At 33.6% G+C, this 25546-nt stretch overlaps 1 pseudogene; it reads right to left on the minus strand.

Moving 5' to 3' along the window:
- Positions 1-5904: 5904 nt before the first annotated feature.
- Positions 5905-19654, minus strand: LOC114895875 (annotated as a pseudogene).
- Between the last annotated feature and the right edge of the window lie 5892 nt (positions 19655-25546).

The raw sequence follows: 25546 nt of genomic DNA on the forward strand, positions 1-25546 counted from the left end.
GTTAATTTTGGAGCTTTTCATTGCTAAATTGTTGAAATGCAATTGATTTTTTTAATAGATCTTGTGGCCTACCAACTTGATGAACTTGTTGATCAGATCTAATACATTTTTGTTTATTCCTTAAGTTTTTCTAAATAAAAGGTCATGTAATATGTGTGCAGAGATAGTTTAATTTCTTTCTTTTCAATCTGGATGCTTTTTAAAAATATTTTTATTGCCTGAATACATTGACTATAACGTCCATCTTAATGTTCAATAAAATGGTATGGTGGACATCCTTGGCTTGTTTTTGCTCTTATGATGAAATCTTTCTTCTTTTTCCATTCAGTTTGAGGTTAGCTGTGGGTTTTTCAAATATACGTCTTTTATCTGCTTGAGGAATTTCTCTTCTATTTCTAGCTTGTTGAGTGTTTTCATTATAAAAGGGTGTTGATTTTCTCAAAATTTTCTTTACTATTGACATAATCATAAGGTTTTGTTATTTTTTCTATCACTGTAGGGTATTACATTGATTAATTTTGATATATTAAACCAACTTTGTCAGCTTGAGCTGAATCTACATAGATCATATTGCTGGATAAAATCTGTTCGTATTTTGTTGGGAAATTTTGTGTCTATATTCAAAAGGGATATTGTTTTGTAATTTTCACTTCTTGTGATTCTAAACCTGGTTTTAATTTCAGTTTAATCCTGGAATGAGTTTGGAAATATTTCTCCCTTTTCTACTTTTTGGGAGAGTTTGTGAAGTATTGGTGTTAAATATTTAAACATTTCTTACAACTCAAAAATGAAGTCTTCAGGGCTGGACTTCTATTTCAGGGGAGTTTTTTGATCAATGATTCAGTTATTTTACTTGTTACAGGTTTATTCCAATTTCCATTTCTCCTTGAGTCATTTTTAGTAGTGTGTGTCCTTCTAGGCATTTGTCCATTTCATCTAGATTATCTAATTTATTGGCGTACATTTGTTCATAACATTTCCTTATAATTATTTTTTTAATTTCTGTAGGATTAGAATTAATATTGCATTTTTATTTATTTTAGTAATTTGGTTTTCTTATACAGTTTAGCTAAAGATTTTTTTTTAATTTTGTGGAAATTGGTAAAGCAACAAACTTAGGTTTCCGTGATTTTCTCTATTTTTCTATTCTTTATTTATCTACTCTAATTTTGTCTTCTTCCTGCTTGCTTTGATCTTAGTTTACTCTTCTGCTGTGGTTTATTTATTAATTTGAGATATTTATTTGTTTTTAATATATGCATTAAATTTATGAATTTCCCTTTAAGCACTGCTTTAGCTAGACTACAAAAGTTTGGACATGCTGTGTCTTTATATTAATTCATCTCAAACTATTTTTAAAATTTCTCTTATGATTTCTTGTTTTGATCCCAGGGTTACTTTAGGAGTGTGTTGTTTAATCTGTATGTATTTCCTCCTGTTATTTATTCCTTTTGAATTCCCCAAATTTCCTTCTGTTATTGTGGAATTTCCTTCCTTTGAGATTGAAGAAAAAATTTTGATGATGAGTCCTTTTAAAATTTTTGAGACTCATTTTATGGCCTGACATATGGTCCATCCTGAAGATTTGCTTGCTTTTTCATTCATTTTTCTTATTGTTCCTCAAAATGGGTAATAGCAATTGCTCTACCTCCAAGTATGCTGATTCTTTCTCTCTGTGGCTTGAGCCCCTTTAGTGAATTTTCATTTCAGTTACTGTTCTATTCAACTCCAAAATTTTATTCCTTCTATCTCTTTATTGATATTCTCTGTTTGGTGATAATCACTATTTTGTTCTCATACTTTGTGTAGTTATCTGGACATCATTTGTTTGTTTTAGTTCTTTGAAGATATTTTAAATAACTGATCTAAAATTTTTGTCTCTTAATCCAGTGTTTGTGTTTCCTCATGGGCTGTTTCTTTCAACTGCTTATGTTCTCATGTATTGACCATATTTTCTACTTTTTATATATCTTCTAATTTTTTGTTAATAATGTATGTTTTAAATCAAATAATGTGGCAACTGTGTAAATCAGATTCTTTTCCCTCAATGTAGTTTGTTGTTGTTACTATTTAGTATAGTTTTTCTTTGTTTGCTTGGTAACTTTTTCAAACTAATTCTGTAAAGCCTATTTTCACTGTCACATGTGCTTACCGTCTGCTTGGCTAGTTTAGTGGCCAACTAATGATTGGATAGAGATTTCCTTAAGTGCCTTGGACTAAGAAGTCTTTCAGCCTTTGCTGAGGTGTTCTGTATGGATTCTGGTGTATGTCTTCAATATTCAAGCAAGCCGTTTACAACACTCTATTATTCTTCACTTTCTGTTTGTGCAGAACCTCAAGTTAAGCCACACTTGAGAGATGGGGGCTTGATCAGGTCTTTCCTGGGCATGCACAAACCCTGAGTATGCATACCATTCTGTGCATGTGTGTGGTCTTCTAAATTCTCAGGGGCATATCAGAGCTCTTCAAGGTTCCCTGTGAACACACATTCACCAGCTTTTCCTTTTAAGTTTTTTGGTTAACCTCTTGTTTGCCACAAATGTTATCACAGCCTTAGGCAGCTGAAATGTTAAGCAGTTTCTGCTAATTCTCACAACCACTCTGGGAAAGGGCTGTGCTGAATGAATTCTGAGTGAATTCTGAATAAATTCATTCTGAGTGAATTCAGTTTAAGAATGTCTTGGCCATTATCTCTTCAGTATTTATTCTGTCCTTTTTCTCTCTCCTTTTTCTGTGATGTCAATCTTGCAAACGTTAGATAGTTTGATATTGCCCCAAAGCTCTTGGATGCTCTGTTATGCATTTAAAACGATTTTCTCCTTGCGTTTCAGTTTGAATAAGTTTTATTTATTTATTTTCAGGCTCAATCCTTCTGGGAAAAAATTCTGTTTTTTTGTATTGGGTATAATTGGAAAATAGGTGAAGTTATAACGACTACAATAAGACACACTTGTTTTATGGTGGTAGCAAGAGAACAATAATAATCTTATCAATCACCTGAAGGTAGGACTTCAGACACTGGGAGGGAGTTACACTAAGTGTGTCTTTTAGAATCATCCCTAGAACCTTCTTCATAAAGGACACCCCTTCCCAAGTGACTCTCCTGAACTATTGCAAGTACTTTTAATGTTAAAGTGCAATGTGCAAAATTTTAAATAAATATTTATTAATATGCTTAGTAAAAAAAATTACAACTAGATCTACCAGTCTCTGACAGACAACACCATCCATGATTTTACTGCCATTCTCTTAATTTTTACTCATACTTATATTGGAACAGAGGAGAGGCCCCCAGCAACCCCATCTCCAACACAAAACACCTGTCAAGGTCTTTGGACGTCTTGCCCACCTGCATTCCAGAACCATCTCCCAGTCATTCTGTGGGGCAGACAGATGCCATTCTGTTGGTACCCTAGACAATTCCTTTGAAACAAGAATTAGATCAATTATTCAAACTGAACTTGGAAACCCAAAATTTATTCGTTTTTAGGGAGACTACATTGCAGGCATTCTCAATCTCTGCCCTTTCCAATGGATATTAGCTCCACTTACAGGACCCCAAATTTTTGAAAATGAATTTCTTTTTTGGAACTTTGTATCTGTCTGTGGCTTTGTGCTTCTCCTCTGGTAACAGTGAACTTACCCTGCTCCCCAAATCACAGTACCTTAAAACTTAGGGGAAGATGTAAGAGACCTTCAGGTATTTTATGAAACACTAATAGTAGATCATGCAGCTCACATATAACTGTGGATATCTTTTCAAAATGAGGCAGCTCTTGGTTGCTTGGGGATCTTCCCAGAGGACTAACTGATTCATTATTTATATGCTCCTTGGAGGCAGTTATCTCTACCATGTGTCAACAAATTAGAAATCATGGTACAACATTTATCCCTGACTTTAACTGAATTGATCAGTTACATTGCAATGGTTCTGGAAGGCATTCAGCCTGGACTCACTGGTCATAGTAGTTATGGATGATTGCTTGAAACTTGTTCCTTACAGCAAAGGCAGAATCTGTGCAATCACTAACACATCTGCTGTGCCTGGACTAATACCTCTAGCCAAGTGGAAATGTCAGTGCTGAAACTTAAGAGTAAGACACCAGGCTTTCTGAGTTAAAGCCTGACTTGTTTGTTCAGCAGTGTCTGGTACCTTGGATGGCATATTTTAGTCAAAAGCTTAGGTTGTCTTCATCAGGCTGCTTGGAATTTTATTGAGAAGAGCCTTAATTAAATATTGTATGGAACAATTGAATGGATTTTGTTACTAGCCTCTCTAGATCAGATTAATCAGAGTGGCCGATAAAGTGGCATCATATTTACTGGAAAATTCATCAGAATTCAAGTCAATGTAGAAATGAGGGGCAAATATTTTGGGGAGTCAATAATCCATAAATCTCTCATGTTTCTGCATGCTTTGTGAGTGAGGAACTAATGGACCTTTTCAATGACATTTGCAGAGGATTTCCTTGGAAGACACAGTTATCACCCTCAAGATCAAAGTGCACACATTCTTAGTGTCCAGTACAATAAAGAAAATGACTCCCTACAGAGCAATAAGTGTAATTATTGACCACTATTTAAAAAATAGGTTTCCTAAACTTAGGTTTAATTTCCTGAAACACAACCCACTTCATGTGGCACACTTTAACCAATGTGACAGTGGGAAATTCTACAGGACAAATTAGCCCATTTATTCAAATAATAAATAGCCTGAAAAAACAATGAATAAAGATAGATGATGCCCTAGAGTAAAAAAAAAGTCAACCAACCGCAATATGTAGATCTTGTTTGATCTCATTTCACAGGAATCAACAATAAAAATACATTTTTGAAACAATTGGTGACACTAGCTATCAGCTCTGTATTGGATAAGATCAAAGAATTATTATTAATTGTGTTTATTGTGGTTACTAAATTAAGGTTGTGTATAAAAAGAAAGTTTTATCTGTTAGAAATACATACTAAGTATTAACACATGAAAGGACATTTTTGGGAATTTCAAGTTAAAAAAATTTAATTAAATTCTTTGCAAAAACATTGAGGTTTAGCAAAGAAAACAAGGTACATGCAGATAAATAAATACTGTGAATATAATCAAGTAAAAAAATTTTAAGTAGTCAAATCCCTAAATTATTCAGCTATAATGGCACATAATTACTTTCAGAATGGCCTACAGTCCGTGGTCTAATGGTCCAATAACTGACCAGTTGTTCTCAATGTGAAGCAATTTTATTCCTCAGACGATATTTGGCAATGTCTGGAGACAGTTTTGGTTGTCACAACTGGGGAGGTGCTACTGGCATCTTGTGGGTAGAAGCCAGGGATGCTGATAAATATCCTAAAATGCATAGGACATCCCCTCAAACAAAGAATTATGCAGTTCAAAATGTTAATAGTGCCAAATTTGAGAAATCCTGTACTAGATAATTAAAATAAGGTGGAATTATCCACTGTTGTCATGTTTAAATTAGCACCAAGAGTGAGAGTAGGAAAAATCTGGATGTGCCAGTATATGGTCAGGCCACTCATGATGGCTGTTCTCTTGCTGTTTGTATGTCCCCTGCTCGACCAGTCCTGCTTCACCTACACCCTACTCATGCAAACATGTTTGACCCAGCCCCTTAGGCCAGATGGCTCCACCTGCTAGTTTATTAAAAGGAAACATTTGCCCTCAGTATGATCGTTAAACTGACGGGCTGTGAGGGATGTACCTCAGCTGCTGGTTTCCCTGGTAGTTGATGAGCCAGCCTGATGTCAATTCCCCTTATAAATGGTAGCTTCCTTCTCCCCTGAGTAGCAAAGATGGCTGCCATGTCCTTTCTGCCGTCTGCTGAGCATACGTGTAAGGTCTCCTGTCTATTAAACCAGTGATGTCTCTGGTGCTGTCTTGAGGCTCTTCCTTCAGTCTTGAGGCTGGGCAACTACAAGGCTTGCAGGCCTGCGAGGTGCAGCCGAGAAGCCAGTTTTAGAAGTCAAGTTCTGGACACTTGCAAATAGCCCAAGCACACCGCTGTCATCCTCAGCTGATTCAGGGAAGGATGCGATTCTGCAAGCTGCAATGGAGACAAGGAGGGTTTAAAGTTGATGTGCACTTATCTTCAGTGAATGTGAGCATCTCTCAGTATGTAAGAAGAAACTGCCAGCTTTCCTGGATCCATGGTGATCTTTTATCTTCTGACAACTTCTCTCCAAGGAACAACAGACCAGTACTCTGGTTGCTTTCTTCCTTTGTTGTACTGCTGGATTACAGCTGCAGTGTGAGTAGCAAAGCCTTTTCTCATTGGTTTTCCCGCTTTATAGAAATATGGGTGGAATCTTAATACTCTTCTCTTCTTTGGAAGGACATATATTTCCAGTGGGTACCTGAATTAACTTTAACAGTCATAACTGTATTTCAGATTTATTATCAATGTGCACCTTAGCAGCTGATATCTGAAGTAGATACCAAAGAGGAATCTAGTGACTTTTTACTCAGATTTTCTTCTGTTAAAGAACCTAGTTGCAGTGAAAGAGACTTTCTCCTTCAGGTTTTATCCGGCTCTTAATTGCCCTCAGTTGAGGGATCACATGCCTGGAGAAAAGAACTACTAAGGGTGATGTATTCCCACTGTTTCAATAATTTTTCCATTTTTTAATTCTGTCTTCTGCAAGTTTTCACGTATCTGTGACCCTTCTTTGTTCTTATTAAGGTAATATTCGATAAGTTTAACTTTATATCTCCATGTATGTTCAATGTGTTCTCCACCTGGCTTTCTGGGGAACCGAATTGCTTGTCCACTTCCAGCATTATATCATGATTCTCATGGGCTTCTAAATCTAGGGCCCCCTCAGTTCAGCATCACACCCTGCTGCTAAAAAATTCAGAGTTGAGTGTATTTGAATTCCTGTAGCAGAACCAATTTTTTGTGACTTAGCTACCTTAGCTCCTCACAGTAAAGAGAAAGGTACTGCTTTGAGGTGTCTTTTTTGGTCTCTCCACTATCAGTTTGAGAAGAAAGTTCTTCTAAGTAAGCAAAGTCATCATCTTCCCCTAAAAAAGGAAGTTTCTTTGCCTATAGATTCAAATGCAGCATGAGTCTCAGAGGTTCTTGCTGACCTTACTCAGTTCCATCTAGCACTAAAATGTGGATATGTTGGGGAGGATACAGTTAAAACAAAATTGGGCAGATATTTCTAGTTGTTGAAACTGGGTGATGAGTATATGAGAATTCATTATGCTATTATCTCTCCCAGCAAAACAAATATGGAACTTAGGGTATAGCTTTTATTATGAATCCCAGGTCCACTACCTAATAGTTGTGTGACCTTAATATTGTTTCTTCAAATTTTCCTCAGCTGAAAGTAGAAATAATATTTATTTGTACCTATTTTATAGAGTCGTAATGAGTTTTAAATGTGTTAATATTTTTAGGCACTTAGAATAATGCCTTGCTATGTATATTACTTAAATAATAAAAGATAAATATTGCTGGATTATAGTAATTATAAAGAATTTTGCTTCACAATTATGTTTAAAGGATTAATTAATAATGCATACTATAGAATAAATACATACCTAATATTAAGTACGTGAATAGTAATGCTTTGTAGAGAATCAATTAACAAGATTTATAACCATTCATGTACTTGTATTTTTACCCTAGAATGATAATGGGAGCCTTTTAGAGAGTTTGATTCTAATTCAAAATCTCCCAGTATTTTCATGACTGCCACTGTATGCACTAAATCTAGGAAGTAGTTTAAAAATTCCCTTTTACTTATATTCAAGTTGAAAAATCATTTCACTTCTCCTCCAGGTCGGAATAAATATAGATCATTTTTATGAGAAAAAAATCCCCAGAAAGCAAAGAAGATATTTTCTTTACTGAAATATACATTCAGAATTGTAGCCCAATGCTTGGCAAATAGATAACATTCCATTAACCAAACAAATCAATCAATATTTAAATGAATTACTTAACAGAATTCAAATGTTTCCTGATTCAAGGTAGCACTAGTAAAATTGTCTGCTTCATAAAATTCACCTGTTAACTCATAATACAGACTAGTATTCACAGCAAGAAAATCACATTATCTATTTCCTCTTCCCCCAATAAGTTAAAAGTGGTACTTATATCTACTTCTGCCAGAGAACTGCATTTCCTCCTCACTGCTGAATGCCCTTGCCTCAAATATAATTCACAGAAGGATGATAATTTACCTTTCTCAATAAGAAATAAATGTTCAGTGGTTTAGAGGAGAGAAAAGTCTCACCTACTTGTTCATTTCAAATGTCTTCCCACAAATTAACCCCAGTTATATTGGCTTTCTCTGAACATAAGAATGTAAATTCCTGGAACAGATATTCCATTTCCCAAACTAAACAGATGTAGTAGTTTTACAACTCAAGTGGCTGTGGTACTTCATTTCACATTTTCTCAATTAGGATAATAAACCCTGGAACAAGTGAATGGTTGTTAAGAGCTACTAGAGAAATTTACATAAAAAAGAAAATATAAAGTAATATCTTTTTTTAATTAATTAATTTACTTTTGGCTGCGTTTGGTCTTCTTTGCTGCGTGCGGGCTTTCTCTAGTTGTGGGGAGCGGGGGCTACTCTTCGCTGCAGTGCGTGGGCTTCTCATCGTGGTAGCTTCTCTTGTTGTGGAGCACGGGCTCTAGGCAAGTGGGCTTCAGTAGTTGTGGTACATGGGCTCAGTAGTTGTGGCTCACGGGCTCGAGAGCGCAGGCTCAGTAGTTGTGGCGTACAGGCTTAGTTGTTCGGCGGCATGTGGGATCTTCCCAGGCTAGGGCTTGAAACCATATCCCCTGCATTGGCAGGCAGATTCTTAACCACTGTGCCACCAGGGAAGTCCCAAATTAGTATCTTTTTAGAAAGAGCAAGTCTACTTAAGTTATGTAACAAGCACAATGAAACAATTCTGGGGAAGATTTTGTATGACAAATTTTACATGATTATAATATCAATTTAATTAATAATCTCAAAAATAAATTTATACTACAGAATTAGATAAAAACTTTTTTTTAAATTTGAGTATAGTAGACATACAATAATATGTTAGTTTCAGGTGTGCAACATAGTGATTTGACATTTAAATACATCATAAAATGATCACCACAATAAGTCTAGTAACCATGTGTTACAATAGAAAGTTATTACAGTATTACTGATTATATATCTTACGCTGTATATTGCATTCTCATGAAATTTTTATTTTATAACTGGGAGTTTGTACCTCTTAATCCTTTACCTATTTTACGCATCCCTCATCCCCTCCCCTCTGGCAACTACAAGTTTGAGACTGTTTCTGTTTTGTTTGTGTTTTAGATACACATGTAAGTGAATATGGTATTTGTCTTTCTCTGACTTATTTTACTAAGCATAATACCCTCTAGGTCCATTCATGTTGTCACAAATGGCACGTTTTCATTTTTCTGTGGCTGAGTAATATTCCATTGTATATACATACCACATCTTCTTTATTCATCTATCCATTCATCTATCAATTTGATACCAAATTTTAAAAGTCAACATTTGATCCTATTGTCAATTAATGAATCAGTCCTTTGTTGTAAGCATCTGTACCTGTATAAACTCAGAATGAGTCAGAAGTTTCATTCTGAATTTTAATCATTTGAAATAAAATTAGGAATATTAATATAAATATTAATTACTTCTACATTTATATCTACTTTAAATTACTTAAGATCCAATTTATATTATAAAATTATTTTAAAGACAATTTGCTAATGAGAGTGTGAGCTCTCTGACAGCAAGTTCTGTGAGGATATAATGCTGTATATTGTTTTAGAAATATGTATTTTAGAAATAATGTGGCCTGAATTCTAATTCTGACTTCATCATTTACATGACTTTAGGAAATGACTTAATCTTTCTGAGTCTTAGCTTTCTAATTTTATAAGTGAGGATAATATCCATAAAATATAAATACACATAGAATTTAGAAAATGATTGAAAGGCACCTAATTATGAAGCACATATAATCCTGCTAAAACCTGCCAAAATAACACAAACAAAAATTACAAGCTAAAACATAATAAACTGTGAGTGAAGTAGTCATTGCTCTAGTTATATTTATATCTAGTTATGTTTATATCTTAAAAGAACAAATTCCTGGTAAAAAGAACAGGGATTATACATTTCTGTAATGCACAATGGGTTGATATGTTAACTGCCATAACTTTTCTAGAAAGAGGATATGATACATGAGGTTTATAATTCTCACTTATGAAAAAAGATGTTAATTTCTAAATAAAATACTTTGAGAACACATTAAACATATACTAAAATGCCTTTTTCGAAATTCAAATAAAGGAAAAAGCAAGAAAAGAGAACTAGATAAAATAATAGACAAGTACACAACAAATTAAGAAGTGGTATATTCAATCCAACAATATTAATTAGATTAAATGTTAATGGACAAACTACTTCAACTAAAAGGCAAAGATTGTCAGAAGGGAATAAAACTGTAAACAAGTAAAACCCCTGCCCCAACTAGTTTTCTATACAGATATGCATATGGGTAGTTAACAACACTTGGTGAAGAGTCTTATTTCATACTGAATTACCTGTCTACATTTGTCCAACCTTGTTTTTTTTCCTCAGGGTTGTTTTGGCTATATTAGGTTATTTGACTCTGCATAAAAATTTAAAAGCCAACCTGTTGACTTATAAAACCTAGGATGTTGATATGCAATCACAGATCAAGTTGGGCAGAGTTGCAGTTTAACAATATCAAATCCTTCAATCCATTAACACCAGATCTCCGTTTATCACATTTTCTTTAATTTCTCTTTGCAGTGCTTTGTAGTTCCCTGCTCTAAGCATATGTGACTAAATGTATTCTTTAGTATTTTAATTTTGATGCTACTATGGTTGTTTTTTTTTTTTTTTGAGTATTCTGAATTACAAATGGCATTTGTAATTGATCTTGTGTCCTGTGACCTTGCTAAAATTACTTGATAAAGTAACTGTTCTAATAGATTTTTCTATATCTTTTAGGGTTTGTACCTATAATATTAATACAATAAAATACCTATAATAAAGACATGTTTATTTCCATTCTAATCTTTGTTATTTATTTGTGTTCTTCCCTTATTTTACTAGCCATTATTCCTGTTGAATATTGTAGTAAATTATGTAATAAAATAAAGATGTATTATATTATAAATTGTAGTATAAATATACAATGAATATTATCTATAATATATATTTAAATTACATTTTAAATAAAAATACAAAGAACATAAAAATGATCGACACACTTAAACAGACACTTCTAAAAGGAAAATATGCACATGGCCAAGAAGCATATGGAAAAGTACTCAACAATAATACTCATCAGAAAAAATGCAAATTTTGCCATGATGAAGTACTACTCTATGTTACTAGAATGACTATTATTAAAAATACTAAAACCTCAAATGTACACCAAACTCTCTTACATTACTGGCAAAAGTATAAAATTAAACAACCACTTTGTAAAAATTATTTGATCGTTTTTGTAAACATACATCTATGAGCTAGGAGTTCCACTCACATGTTTATCCAAGTGAAATAAAAATATATTCACAAATGACTTCTAAAATCATATGCATAGAAGTTTTCTTCATAGTGGACAAAAAAAGGAAATATTCCATATTAAAAGGGTTGAATAGATAAATATATTGTAAAATAACCATACAATGGAATACTTTCAGCAATTAAAAGGAGTGAACAACCATTATATGCAACAAAAATTTGACTCTCACAAAAATCATGCTGTTCTTACACAGTTTTTACCCCTGATTTGATTAGTGTGAATTTTCAGAATAGGCAAAAATTAGGTAACCAAAATTGGAATAGTGTCTTCCTGCTGAGTAGTAGATGTACTGCAAAGTGGCAAGAGGGAACTTTCTGATGTGAAGAATTTTTTACGTCTTAATATGGATATGAGTTATATGGGTACATTCATTTGTCTGAACTCATTAAACTATATACTTAAGATGTGTATCTTCCTGTATATTTATTATACTTAAATAGAAAAAGATTTTTAAAAACAGAGAAGGAGAGAAACTGTGTATATATATGTAGATATATAAAATTATACCTAAGTAAATGAATAGAAATATATGTATAGACCTTGTTTTATTATATTACTTATAGTTTACTACAGTATTGTTCAATAATGTACTACTATTAAATTGAAGTTAAACTGTCTTATTTGACAAATCAACCAAAAATATTTTTTGTGAAAAAAAAAAAGTGACAAATCTCAAATTACGGACATTTTAGGGTAAATTAAGATTTTTGGTAAATTTGTTTGCTTAAAATTAATACTGAATTTATGCTAATAAAACTTATCTCTAGAGATATATACAGAAGTTTTTATAGGTATATTACATATCTTGAATTTGAAAGAAAAGGAAAATGGTGTTGGTGGATGAAATAAAGAAAACAAGATAAGCAAAGTGATGATTTTTGAAGTGCTACACGTGGGTTCATTTGTAATACTTTCTCTTTGGGGTACATTTGAAATTTGCCTAATAAAAGCATGTTTCTATGTTTTTTTTTAGTTTTGATATCATAAGAAAATTTTCCCCACTATATAAGATTTCAAATGTCTCCCATGATTTATTTTAGTTACTTTTTTTAAAAATGTTACTTTTCATCAATACCTATTCATTATAGAGCAATTAGAAACTATAGATAGACCAGAGGAAGAGGATAAGCATGCATGATCAAACTACTTAGAGATAAGGACAATGTTAATGACTTTCACTTAAATAAATATGTCTTAATTGAAGAAATGACACAAAAACAATCTCTAAATGCATCTTACCATATTAAAGGCTGTGGTACATTCGACTATAAAGAACACTGATTAACTTTGCCTGGTTACATGTGTGTTCAAGTGTGTGTGTATTTGTTTCTGGCATGAGTGTGAATGCCCAAGAGTTTACGCAGAAGAATTAAGCAAAACTTGTTACAATTTTTATAACTCAGTTTCAGATACTATCCATTTACATTTTCATATAATTTTACCTTTTGATATAATAAAATAGCTTCATATTCAGCATTTATGAATTTTTTGACAAATGAATGTTAAAATTTATGAAATGCCATTTTGGTATATATTGAATTGATTGTAAGTCTTTCTGATGTTAAGCTATTTTAACTGAATTGAATAATCAACCAAGAAAGTGAAAATATTAGCAAACAAAAAAGAAAGGAGTAAGAAATTAATACTAAAATGTATAATATCAATTAAAAAGTATAATTGTTTTAAAATAATTGTAATGGATGTTTTTATAAAGTATTGACATAGGAAGCATTTGAAGGTAATTTTTTTAAAGTTATAAAGCATAAATGTACTCTATTACAGCAGAGAAAATGAACATGCTGGAAATAGACAAAATCAATAAATACAGTTCAGTTAACAACTCTATAGCACAGCATTTAAAAACAAATCAAATGCCTGGATATAAAGGTGGCTTTTGTTATAGTTTAGTCTGAGTGTGTGTGGAGTCACAATATGTATAGAGATTGTGGCCCATAAAATTGATTGAGATTGTCTTTGAACAAACTTTTATTGGTAAATATTTCATTGGTGTAAAAAATGTAGTTATAAAGAAGGTGAAAAAGATAATAGAAAGTGTATTATCCCTTCAATAAATTAACCATATTACTTATACCATTAAATAAACACTATCTTTGTATAGGTTTTGCCCACTTGATCTGCTAAAGATGGGAAAGAACATCAAAATGTAATAATTGCTTTTTTACTTCTGTCTACTTATATTTGCATTTCCTAACAGTTTTACACAAAGTATTTTTATGACTTTGCAAAAATTTTCATTACAATTATATTTTGATCATGAATTTCACCCTTTCATTCAAGGTATAATTTAAAGTTCATTATCTTGAGTTCTATTTTATGCAGTATTACTATGGATTTGGAGGGCTCTTTTTATTTACATTAGTTAGACATGCCTTTGATCAACCTTTTGTTTTTAATATTTTTTGTATATTTTTCTTGAGGTATACCCTGTATCTACAGCATAGGCTATATTGCGTGTTTGAAAACTTAGGAAATACATTTTTAGCAAGAAATTTTAATGCATTTAATTTGTTTTTATGAGCTATATTTGTTTATAATTTGTCATCTTGTTAAAATTTTTATATTTCTTACCCTCTTAGATTTCTTGCTTTTATTTTTGGTTGTATTATTATATATTTAGTGTGCTTTTACTAGTTGTCAAAGTAAAGATTTAACAGTATCTTTAAAGACTGAAGCCCTCCATTTAAAGCAAAGCTTAAATAAGCTCTTTCTTAGCTCTCCCCCAGTTTCCTTCAGTTTTCAGTAATTGTTGATATTATCTGGCCTTTAAAAGCTAGACTTCATATCTATACATACTTTCTCCTTTCAAAAAAACTTATATTGCATTTGCTAATAATATGGTCAGAAATTATTCTACTTTTTTTTAAATTTAATAGTGTTTATCTGTTAATCCCATAGTCCCAGTTACCCCTCCCTCTCCCTTCCCCTTTGGTAACCATAAGTTTGTTTTCTATGTCTGAGCCTGTTTCTGTTTTATAAATAAGTTCACTTGCATTATTTTTTAGATTCCACATGTAAGTGATATTATATGATATTTGTCTTTCTCTGTCTGACTTCACTTAGTATGATAAACTCTAGCTCCATCCGTGTTGCTGCAAATGGCATTATTTCATTCTTTTTATGATTGAGTAATATACATAATACTGCATCTTTATCCATTCATCTATTTGATGGTCACTTAGGTTGCTTCCATATTTTGGCGATTATAAATAGTGCCGCCTTGAACTTTGTTGTGCATGTATCTTTTCAAATTAGAGCTTTTATCTTTTCTGGGTATATGCTCAGGAATGGGATCGCTGGATCATAGGGTAACTCTATTTTTAGTTTTTTAAGGAACGTCCGTACTGTTCTCCATAGTGGTTTCACCAATTTACATTCCCACCAGTAGTGTAGGAAGGTTCCCTTTTCTCCACACCCTCTCCAGCATTTATTTGTAGATTTTTTGATGATGGCCATTCTGACCTGTGTGTGGTAATACCTCATTGTAGTTTTGGTTTGCATTTCTCTAATAATTAGTGATGTGGTGTATCTTTTCATGTACCTGTTGGTCATCTGTATGTCTTCTTTGGAGAAATGTCTATTTAGGTGTTCTGCCTAATTTTTGATTGGGTTGTTTGGTTTTTTGTTGTTATTGAGTTGTATGAGCTGTTTGTATATTTTGGAGATTAAGCCCTTATTGGTCCCATCATTTGCAAATATTTCCTCCCAGTCCTTAGGTTGTCTTTTCATTTTATTTATGGTTTCCTTTGTTGTGCAAAACCTTATAAGTTTGATTAGGTTCCATTTGTTTATTTTTGCTTTTATTTATGTTGCTTTGGGGGACTGACCTAAAAAATGTTGCTAAGATTTATATCAGAGAATGTTTTGCCTATATTCTCTTCTAGGAGTTTTATGGTTGTCATGTCTTAAGTCTTTAAGCCATTTTGAGTTATTTTTGTGAATGGTGTGAGGGAATGTTCTAACTTCATTGAATTACATGTGGTTATCCAGCATTCCCAACACCACTTGCTAAAGAGACCACTTTTTATGTATTTAATTTGTAATCCTTACAATGGGTCTCATCATAAAATGATACCCTTTTTTGGTTATTAATATTCAAGTTTTCTATGTTACTTGGAAAACCACCCTCAAATAATTTTTAGAAGAATAAATACGTCAAATGTTTTTTGAAATCTTATCTGATGTTCTTTCTGTGACATTTGTAATGAAAATAGCTGGGTAAAAATAGTCTGTGATACACATTTGTTCATTGCAGTATATATGTTGTCATGGTAACAATTTTTATTTAAATTTGTAAAACATGTTTTGGTCATTTCTGAGTTTTGTTTCTTTACATATATATTTGCGTTCAGTACGATCTTTCTTGATCTTTATAATAGAATCATAGTATGCATGGAAGTGTACATTTTTTTAGAATATCATTTGGAGTTTTTCTGGTTTATCATTCTACTTTTACTTTGTTACATTTCTTTTACTTGCCTTGGTTTATTTTTCAGGAATATCAATTAACAATTTACTATATATCCATTTCCTGAATTACACATATAAACTTTCCTCAAAGTTTTTTTTTTCAACTCTCTTGAATTTATTTGCATTTTTGGATGTTTTCAAATCTGTTTCTACCTCATTGATTTGATTTTCTTTAATGTCAAATTGGCTTCTTAGTTAAGGGTTTAACTATTTGATTACACTATTGTGATTTAGTAGATGCACTCTTATGGTTTTTTTTTCTTATTCATATTTCATTCTACTGCCATCTCATCTCACCCTTTTTCACTTTTGGACTGTTTTTTACTGATGATATTTTCTCATGTTCTTATTTCATGAAGAATGTGTCTTTTTTATGCTCATGACAGTGCCAAACTTTTTTTCTGAAATTTGAAAAGTGAGGACCCTAAATTATGTCTTTATTTCAGATGTAGCCACTTGTGGTATTCACTTTCCCTTCTGCTATATTTTTAGTGGAAATATTTTCAGATTTTTTTTACTTAATAAGGTGGTTTTGGCTTATAATTTATGGTTATGTACTTATGTCCTCTTGAAAGTATTATTTTTGACAATTAAAAAGAAATCCTGTGGCTTCCCTGGTGGTGCAGTGGTTGAGAGTCTGCCTGACGATGCAGGGGACACGAGTTCGTGCCCCGGTCCGGGAAGATCCCACATGCCGCGGAGCGGCTGGCCCCTTGAGCCATGGCCGCTGGGCCTGCGCGTCCGGAGCCTGTGCTCTGCAATGTGATAGGCCACAACAGCGAGAGGCCCGCATACCGCAAAAAAAAAAAAGAAATCCTTTTCTTATATGTGAAGCTACAGTTCAAGTTGATATGTTTACCATATCATGCTTTAGATATTTATTGGCTTTCTCCAGAAACTTCCTTGTACTTCTCTACTTGTCTCTACATAATTTTAAATAATGTGCAAACTAAAGTTCTCCAGAATGCATAATTAATAGTATGCTTTTGTCTTCAACTCTTTCTCCAGTGGTGTATTTGATAAACTATTCCTCCAACAATAGAATCAATGGTTTCCCTCAATTCATTTTTAGAACTTCCTCCCTATTCCTTTCTTTATGCATAAATATATCCTGTTATTTCTCACTCTAAAAAGCCATTAAAAGATGATATCCAAGAAGTACTGATGGCTCACAGAGGCCCCAGAACAAAATCCTAAGAGGCGGGTTGAAAGTTGTCCAGTTTTCTGATTGTTACATGCTCTGATTCTCTAACACAGAAAACAGATGGTGTAGGGAACTGCATAATTCTTGTAACATTTTTTTAGGTATATTCTATATTATATTTTTAAATGGGTGTTTTAGGCAAAGAGTTGAAGCTTAAATATACTTGAAAAACATCTGGCTCCATCTGTCTTTAATAAGTGTTGGTACATCCACAATTCAGGCATTCAATTGTCTGAGTCTAGTTTGGAGAGTACACCAATGTGTTTATGGTTATCTTACTGAAAATTTTGTATAGACAATATTGTCAGCTTTTAGCCATATTATTTTGAATTAGATGTATTACTTATTTAATCAGAGAAAAATACATTTGCCCCAGTCTTCTCATAATCTGTTAGAGTAATCATAAATTAGTTGAAACTTTTAGAGGGCAATTTGATGATATCTGTTATGTTCTAAACGTTACGTATTTGCTGTCCAAATAATTTAACCTAAGAAAATTTATAGAGATATGTTCAAAAAAGTGTGCAGTAATTATATGTTCATTAGTCTTTGTAGCATTACTTGAAATTGAAATAAACCTGGAAAAAGTTGAAATGTTTATCAGCTGAGGGTTGTTTAGATATTAAGCATACCTTGAATATAATGAGGTGCATCTAATTGTATTGGTTTATAAATTCCTCAAAATTCTATTTTAAAGCAAGTTTTTGGAGGATATGAATAATATTTTCCATTTATATACATAAAGGCTATAAGATTATGCACATATTAATATTTTATAGTCTTTATAAAATATGTGTGTTTCTGTGTTAATTTGTTTAACTCAGGTGTATAACTGGAGGATTGTGAATAAGCAAGGAGAATGTTATACTCTTGAGTATATATATTATTTTGTTTTATTTTTTAAGCAGATTTATTTTCATAAATTATAAAATAGTTAAGGAAAAAAGCAAAAGGAGATTTTTTAAGTAATCCTATTTCAAAATATAAAACAAATATGATGTGCATGATTAGAGATTTGTAATCTATAGCATACTATAAAAAAGTTATAATTATATTTTGTTTGTGAATCCCACAGGACAACACTTAAGCACAGGATTTTTTACATATCAGATAGTGTGCTTTTGTAATATACATATCTATGGGGTAAACATGATTCTTTTTTTATAATCATTTAACTCTTACTTATTTTGAAAAATTATTTACAGCCAGAGAAATTCTGCTTGAAGCATATCATTTTACTTGTGTTTCAGTTACTCTTTTACTCTTAAAAACAATAATGTATTAGCTTTTGAAACAACGTATGGAAGAATGTCCTTTGCATAGTCTTAATAGGAAACAGCTATATTTCAGTTAATTATCAGACTATTCTAATTTTTATGTCTTTTCATGTACTGTTTTTAATAAAAAATAATGCTTTAGGGACATCCCTAGTAGCGCTGTGGTTAAGAATACACCTGCAAATGCAGGGGACATGGGTTCGATCCCTGTTCCAGGATGATCCCACATGCCATGGAGCAACTAAGCCCGTGAGCCACAACTATGGACCCTGCCCTCTAGAGCCCACAAGCCACAACTACTGAGCCCACATGCCATAACTACCAAAGCTCATGCGCCTAGAGCCCATGCTCAACAACAAGAGAAGCCACCACAATGAGAAGCCCGTGCACTGCAACGAAGAGTAGCCCCCGCTCGCAGCAACTAGCAAAAGCCCGTGTGCAGCAACGAAGACCCAGCACAGCCAAAAATAAATAAATAAAAATAATGCTTTAAAATATCATAATGATGAGTAGATAGATTTACCATTTTGAAAATAACATATCTGACTTTATTTTCTATATTTTCATTTAACATTGCCATATTGATTGAGAAGAATGGTGGGAGAATGCCCTGGCAGGTAGCAACCGTCTGTGTTAGCATCAACATGTCCAAACCAGAAGGCATATATGTTCATAAAGGTAAGATACTGAATTAAGAATGACTTTTACAGTCTTTTAAACAATAAGGAACTATGGATATACTTATGTAGCACAAAATTGATGTATATGCAGAGTTCGTAGACTCGTTGAAAGTAGGGCATCTCTTATTAACCAGTGGACAATTTAATCTTTAAGAATTAGTTGAGAACTTACAGTATACTATTAAAAATATCTAATCTACGTTGACAAAAGGCTCATGAGCTTCGATAGCTGGCTAGGAACACACCTTTTGAACAAACATCCTGGGCTTTCCATTAGCCTCTTCCTGCCTTTCATCCTCTGAAAGTCATCCAAAGCCTGACTATTATTTCCTTTATATCCACCAACTGTCCCTCCATTGCTCCTGTGCATTTCACTGACAGGACTCCTGAGGAGACGCATCGCTGAGTGCCCGAGTGGTTTGATTGCAGGTTTTTTTTCTCTGTAAAAAATCTCTCTAAAATTTAATGTTTGTTTTTTTTATGGAAAAGATAATGGAAACATAACTGGCACGGTGGTTTTTTATTAATTAATTAATTTATTTTTGCTGTGTTGGGTCTTCATTTCTGTGCGAGGGCTTTCTCTAGTTGTGGCAAGCGGGGGCCACTCTTCATCGCGGTGCGCGGGCCTCTCACTATCGCAGCGTCTCTTGTTGCGGAGCACAGGCTCCAGACGCGCAGGCTCAGTAGTGTGGCTCACGGGCCTAGTTGCTCTGCGGCATGTGGGATCCTCCCAGACCAGGGCTCGAACCCATATCCCCTGCATTAGCAGGCAGATTCTCAACCACTGAGCCACCAGGGAAGCCCGGCACAGTGGTTTTTATGGCAAATGTTATTACAAATATGGTGATGTGCAAAATTCATTAAGTGGTTCTCATTTAAACTTCAAATTCTAATAGGTGCTGGAGTTTCACAAAGCAAAGCAGAGACCCTATTGGAGTCCTGGGTTCTGTTCAAGGTCATGCATCTGATTTGCTGGGCAATCTTTGGCAAAGTCACTTATGTCACCTTAACCTAATCTAGTGGGTTTTCCCCCATCTGTGAAAAATTAGGTTAATAACACATGTTTATTTGTAAAGTGCTTTGGTATGCTCAGAGTAAAAATGTCACAAGTACAAATATTGTTAGTATTGTATTTATTAATTGCTGAGGATAGCTTCAGTGCACCTTTGCTATTTAAAAATCCTGCTTGCAGCTGTGAAAACATTATGCTTAACACAAGTAATTTTCAGTGATGTTTGTTGTAGAACTCACAGGGAATGCAGCTGCTGGAGTGGCCATTTATTAAGAGAAGAGTGCTAAAGAAACGAAAAACTGTAGATATTTAAAAGTTAGTGGTGAAAAATATATATATATATAAGTTAAATATCAGATTATTCTAATTTTATGACTTTGTACTATTTTCAATAAAAATAATGCTTTAAAATATAATGAGTAGATAGATTTATGGTTTTAAAGCTTAAGTAGATCAACAAACCTAATTGTATTTTCTATATTTTCACTTAACATTGCCATATTAACTTGGAGAAGGATGGTGGGAAAATGTCCCAGCATGTAACATCAAAATGTCCAAACCAGATGGCATATATGTTCATGAAAATTGATACCGAATTAAAACTTTTCCAGTCTTTTAAACAAAAAACCTTATATTTGTGTATATATAATATACATATACATACACACACACACACACACACACATACATATATATATATATATATATATATATATTATCTATCACCAAAGAAGGAAAAGACTGTGGGGCTTTTTGTTTTGTTTTGTTACCGTCAGTCTCTTGCCTTTACCATCTTCCCCTAGGCCCATCAATTCCTTTCTCTTCCACAGAGTTTGCTTTTATGTACAGTGTATTACTGCATTTTTGTTTCTCAGTAAAGATAGACATATTAAAATATTATAATAAAATAGAAAGGGGAAAAAATTAGACAACAAGTATGAAAGATACAGATCTTTGTAAAAATTACATCATCTCCTCTTTGATCCCTTCAAGCCCAATGGCATTTGCTCAGTTTGGCAGCAGAGGGATTAAAAGTATTTGTTTTTCTTCACCTACATATTTTTTCTTTTACTGATCTCTGTCCATGTGTTATATTATTTATTACACCCCAAATTACCTATAGTCACAAACGTTTATTGTCAATCTTTAAAAGGTGGTGTGTGTAGATTCTTTGAGCTTCATACCATCAGCAGTTGTGTTGCTGCTTATGGAGAGGCGTGGGTTGACAGAAGATAAGACCCTGATGTGAGGGGGAGAGAAAGGCACTAAAGCCATTCCTTAGCTACCTGCTTCTTGCTCTTCACCATCTAGCTGAATTAGAACTCCTCTATACAATTTCTTTTAGTGGAAACAAAATAAGGTTTTATATTCCGGGAGGATATAATTAGTAAAACAGTCCTTATTTACAGAAGGAGAAACAGAGAAAAAGAAAAAGAGAGCCCTAAGAGGGGTGGATTTACAATGTCCAGCTTGTTTTCCACTTTTCTCTTGCTGCTACTTTCAATTGCCTCTTTCATCTCTCATTTTTCCTTACTCTAATTTTTCATTTTCCCTTTTATTCTCCTTCTCTGCTTTCTTCACTCTCTAGATTGTGTAGTTTTACTTGTGGCCATTTAACTGATAGGAAAAAGCCATCTAAAGAATGTGTCGGCTAGTAAGCTGAAATGGAACCATGACAAAATAAAGTGACTGTACAGATTATTCAGGTAAATTAAAAACAAGTCAATCTGAAAGGGAAGTGACACACACAGATGTTTTACATTAACCAAATTAAATACTGTTCACAACATGTTTTGCTTAGGTTTTATGGGCCTTATATAACAGACACCCTTGTGAATATGATATTATCAGGCTGTTTATTTTTAACCTCATTTGGAGAGGGTTGTGTTAATAATACACTTTTATTAGTGTCACTCTCTTCTCTTATTTCATTTATTCCTTTTCATTCACATATTCCTCTCACCTCCCTACCCATCTCTACTCTGCTACAATCTTTCTATACTATCTTTTTTTGTTGTTGTTTGCTTCTACATGTTCTTATAACAATGTACTACTGTATAATGTTATAAAACTTATTGCATGTGCTTGGTTCACTGAGCACTATGATTTTAAGATCCATTTTTGGACGTAGGCGATATTTTATTGTAATGCTCCTAAGAGAGGCATCCTTTAAAGTGGAATGAGTTTTACTTTGGGGGATAGTTAAGCTACTTTGGGATCAGTTTGAGACTTTAAAATTTTGTTAGGGTAGGCTAGCCTAGACTTTACCTTAACTAGTTAAGACTTACTACAAGCTGAGGCCCTTCTAGGCTGTCTACTGAATATCATAGGTGTTCAGTTAATTCTTTCTGATCTGGCTGGTTGGATCTTGAATATCTTCTACTCTGTTTGAATCTGAAGAACTTTTTTTTTTTAACATCTTTATTGGGGTATAATTGCTTTACATTGTTGTGGTAGTTTCTACTGTATAACAAAGTGAATCAGCTATACGTATACATATATCCTCATATCCCCTCCCTCTTGCGTCTCCCTCCCACCCTGTTTATCCCACACCTCTAAGTGGTCTCAAAGCACTGAGATGAAAAAAAAAAAAAAAAAGCACCGAGCTGATCTCCCTGTGCTATGCGGCTGCTTCCCACTAGCTATCTATTTTACATCTGGTGGTGCATATATGTCCATGCCACTCTCTCACTTCTTCCCAGCTTGCCCTTCCCCCTCCCCATGTCCTCAAGTCCATTCTCTACATCTGCGTCTTTACTCCTGTCCTGCCCCTAGGTTCATCAGAACTTTTTTTTTTAGAGTCCATATATATGTGTTACCATACGGTATTTGTTTTTCTCTTTCTGACTTACGTCACTCTGTATAACAGACTATAGGTCCATTCACCTCACTACAAATAACTCAATTTCATTTCTTTTTATGGTTGAGTAATATTCCATTGTATATATGGGCCACATCTTCTTTATACATTCATCTGTTGATGGACACTTAGGTTGCTTCCATGTCCTGGCTTATGTAAATAGTGCTGCAATGAGCACTGTGGTACATGACTCTTTTTGAATTATGGTTTTCTCAAGATATATGCCCAGTAGTGGGACTGCTGGGTCATATGGTAGTTCTATTTTTAGTTTTTTAAGGAACCTCCATACTGTTCTCCATAGTGGCTATATCAGATTACATTCCCACCAACAGTGCAACAGTGTTCCCTTTTCTCCACACCCTCTCCAGCATTAATTGTAGATATTTTGAAGAGGGCCATTCTGACTGGTGTGAGGTGATACCTCATTGTAGTTTTGATTTGCCTTTCTCTAATGATTAGTGATGTTGAGTATCCTTTCATGTGTTTGTTGGCAATCTGTATATCGTCTTTGGAGAAATGTCTGTTTAGGTCTTCTGCCCATTTTGGGGTTGTTTGATTTTTTTATATTGAGCTGCATGAGCTGCTTGTATAGTTTGGAGATTAACCCTTTGTCAGTTGCTTTGTTTGCAAATATTTTTTCCCATTCTGAGGGATGTCTTTTCGTCTTGTTTATGGTTTCCTTTGCTATGCAAAAGCTTTTAAGTCTCATTAGGTCCCATTTGCTTATTTTTGTTTTTATTTCCATTTCTCTAGGAGGTGGGTCAAAAAGGATCTTGCTGTGATTTATGTCATAGAGTGTCCTGCCTATATTTTCCTCTAAGAGTTTTATAGTGTCTGGCCTTACATTTAGCTCTTTAATCCATTTTGAGTTTACTTTTGTGTATGGTGTTAGGGAGTGTTCTAATTTCATTCTTTTATATGTAGCTGTCCAGTTTTCCCAGCACCAATTATTGAAGAGGCTGTCTTTTCTCCATTGTATAGTCTTGCTTCCTTTATCAAAGATAAGGTGACCATATGTGCATGGGTTTATCTCTGGGCTTTCTATCCTGTTCCACTGATATATATTTCTGTTTTTGTGCCAGTACCATACTATCTTGATTAGTGCAGCTTTGTAGTATAGTCTGAAGTCAGGGAGCCTGATTCCTCCAGCTCCATTTTTCTTTCTCAAGATTGCTTTGGCTATTTGGGGTCTTTTGTGTTTCCATATAAATTGTGAAATTTTTTGTTCTAGTTCTATGAAAAATGCCATTCATAGTTTGATAGGGATTGCATTGAATCTGTGGATTGCTTTGGGTAGTATAGTCATTTTCACAGTATTGAATCTTCCAATCCAAGAACATGGTATATCTCTCCATCTGTATCACATTTAATTTCTTTCATCAGTATCTTATAGTTTTCTGCATACAGGTCTTTTGTCTCCTTAGGTAGATTTATTCCTAGATATTTTATTCTTTTTGTTGCATTAGTAAATGAGAGTGTTTCCTTAATTTCTCTTTCAGATTTTTCATCATTAGTTTATAGGAATGCCAGAGATTTCTGTGCATTAATTTTGTATCCTGCTACTTTACCAAATTCATTGATTAGCTCTAGTAGTTTTATGGTAGCACCTTTAGGATCCTCTATGTATAGTATCATGTCGTCAGCAAACAGTGACAGTTTTACTTCTTCTTTTCCGATTTGGATTCCATTTATTTCTTTTTCTTCTCTGATTGCTGTGGCTAAAACTTCCAAAACTATGTTTAATGATAGTGATGAGAGTGGCAACCTTGTCTTGTTCCTGATCTTAGTGGAAATGGTTTCATTTTTTCACCATTGAGAACGATGTTGGCTGTGGGTTTGTCATATACGGCCTTTATTATGTTGAGGTAAGTTCCCTCTTTGTCTACTTTCTGGAAAGTTTTTAACATAAATTGGTGTTGAATTTTGTCGAAAGCTTTTTCTGCATCTATTGAGATGATCATATGGTTTTTCTCCTTCAGTTTGTTAATATGGTGTATCACATTGATTTGTGTATATTGAAGAATCTTTGCATTCCTGGGATAAACCCCACTTGATCATGGTGTATGATCCTTTTAATGTGCTGCTGGATTCTGTTTGCTAGTATTTTGTTGAGAATTTTTGCATCTATGATCATCAGTGATATTGGTGTAGTTGTTTTTGTGTGTGTGTGTGTGTGACATCTTTGTCTGGTTTTGGTATCAGGGTGATGGTGGCCTCGTAGAATGAGTTTGGGAGTGTTCTTCCCTCTGCTATTGAAGAACTTTTCAATGTAAATTTTCCTGGTTGTTTTTCCCCTGAATTTCTTCTTTAACATGTCTTATGGATCATATACTTATATCCCTAAGTATTTACTCAAAGACTCAAGATTACTCCTACTTAGAAACATGGGGCTCTTTTTTGGGGGAGGGGTAGCTTTCTCC

Source organism: Monodon monoceros, unplaced genomic scaffold, assembly GCF_005190385.1.
Source record: "Monodon monoceros isolate NGI ecotype Baffin Bay Population unplaced genomic scaffold, NGI_Narwhal_1 Super_Scaffold_15, whole genome shotgun sequence".
In the NCBI taxonomy this organism is placed as follows: Eukaryota; Metazoa; Chordata; class Mammalia; order Artiodactyla; family Monodontidae; genus Monodon; species Monodon monoceros.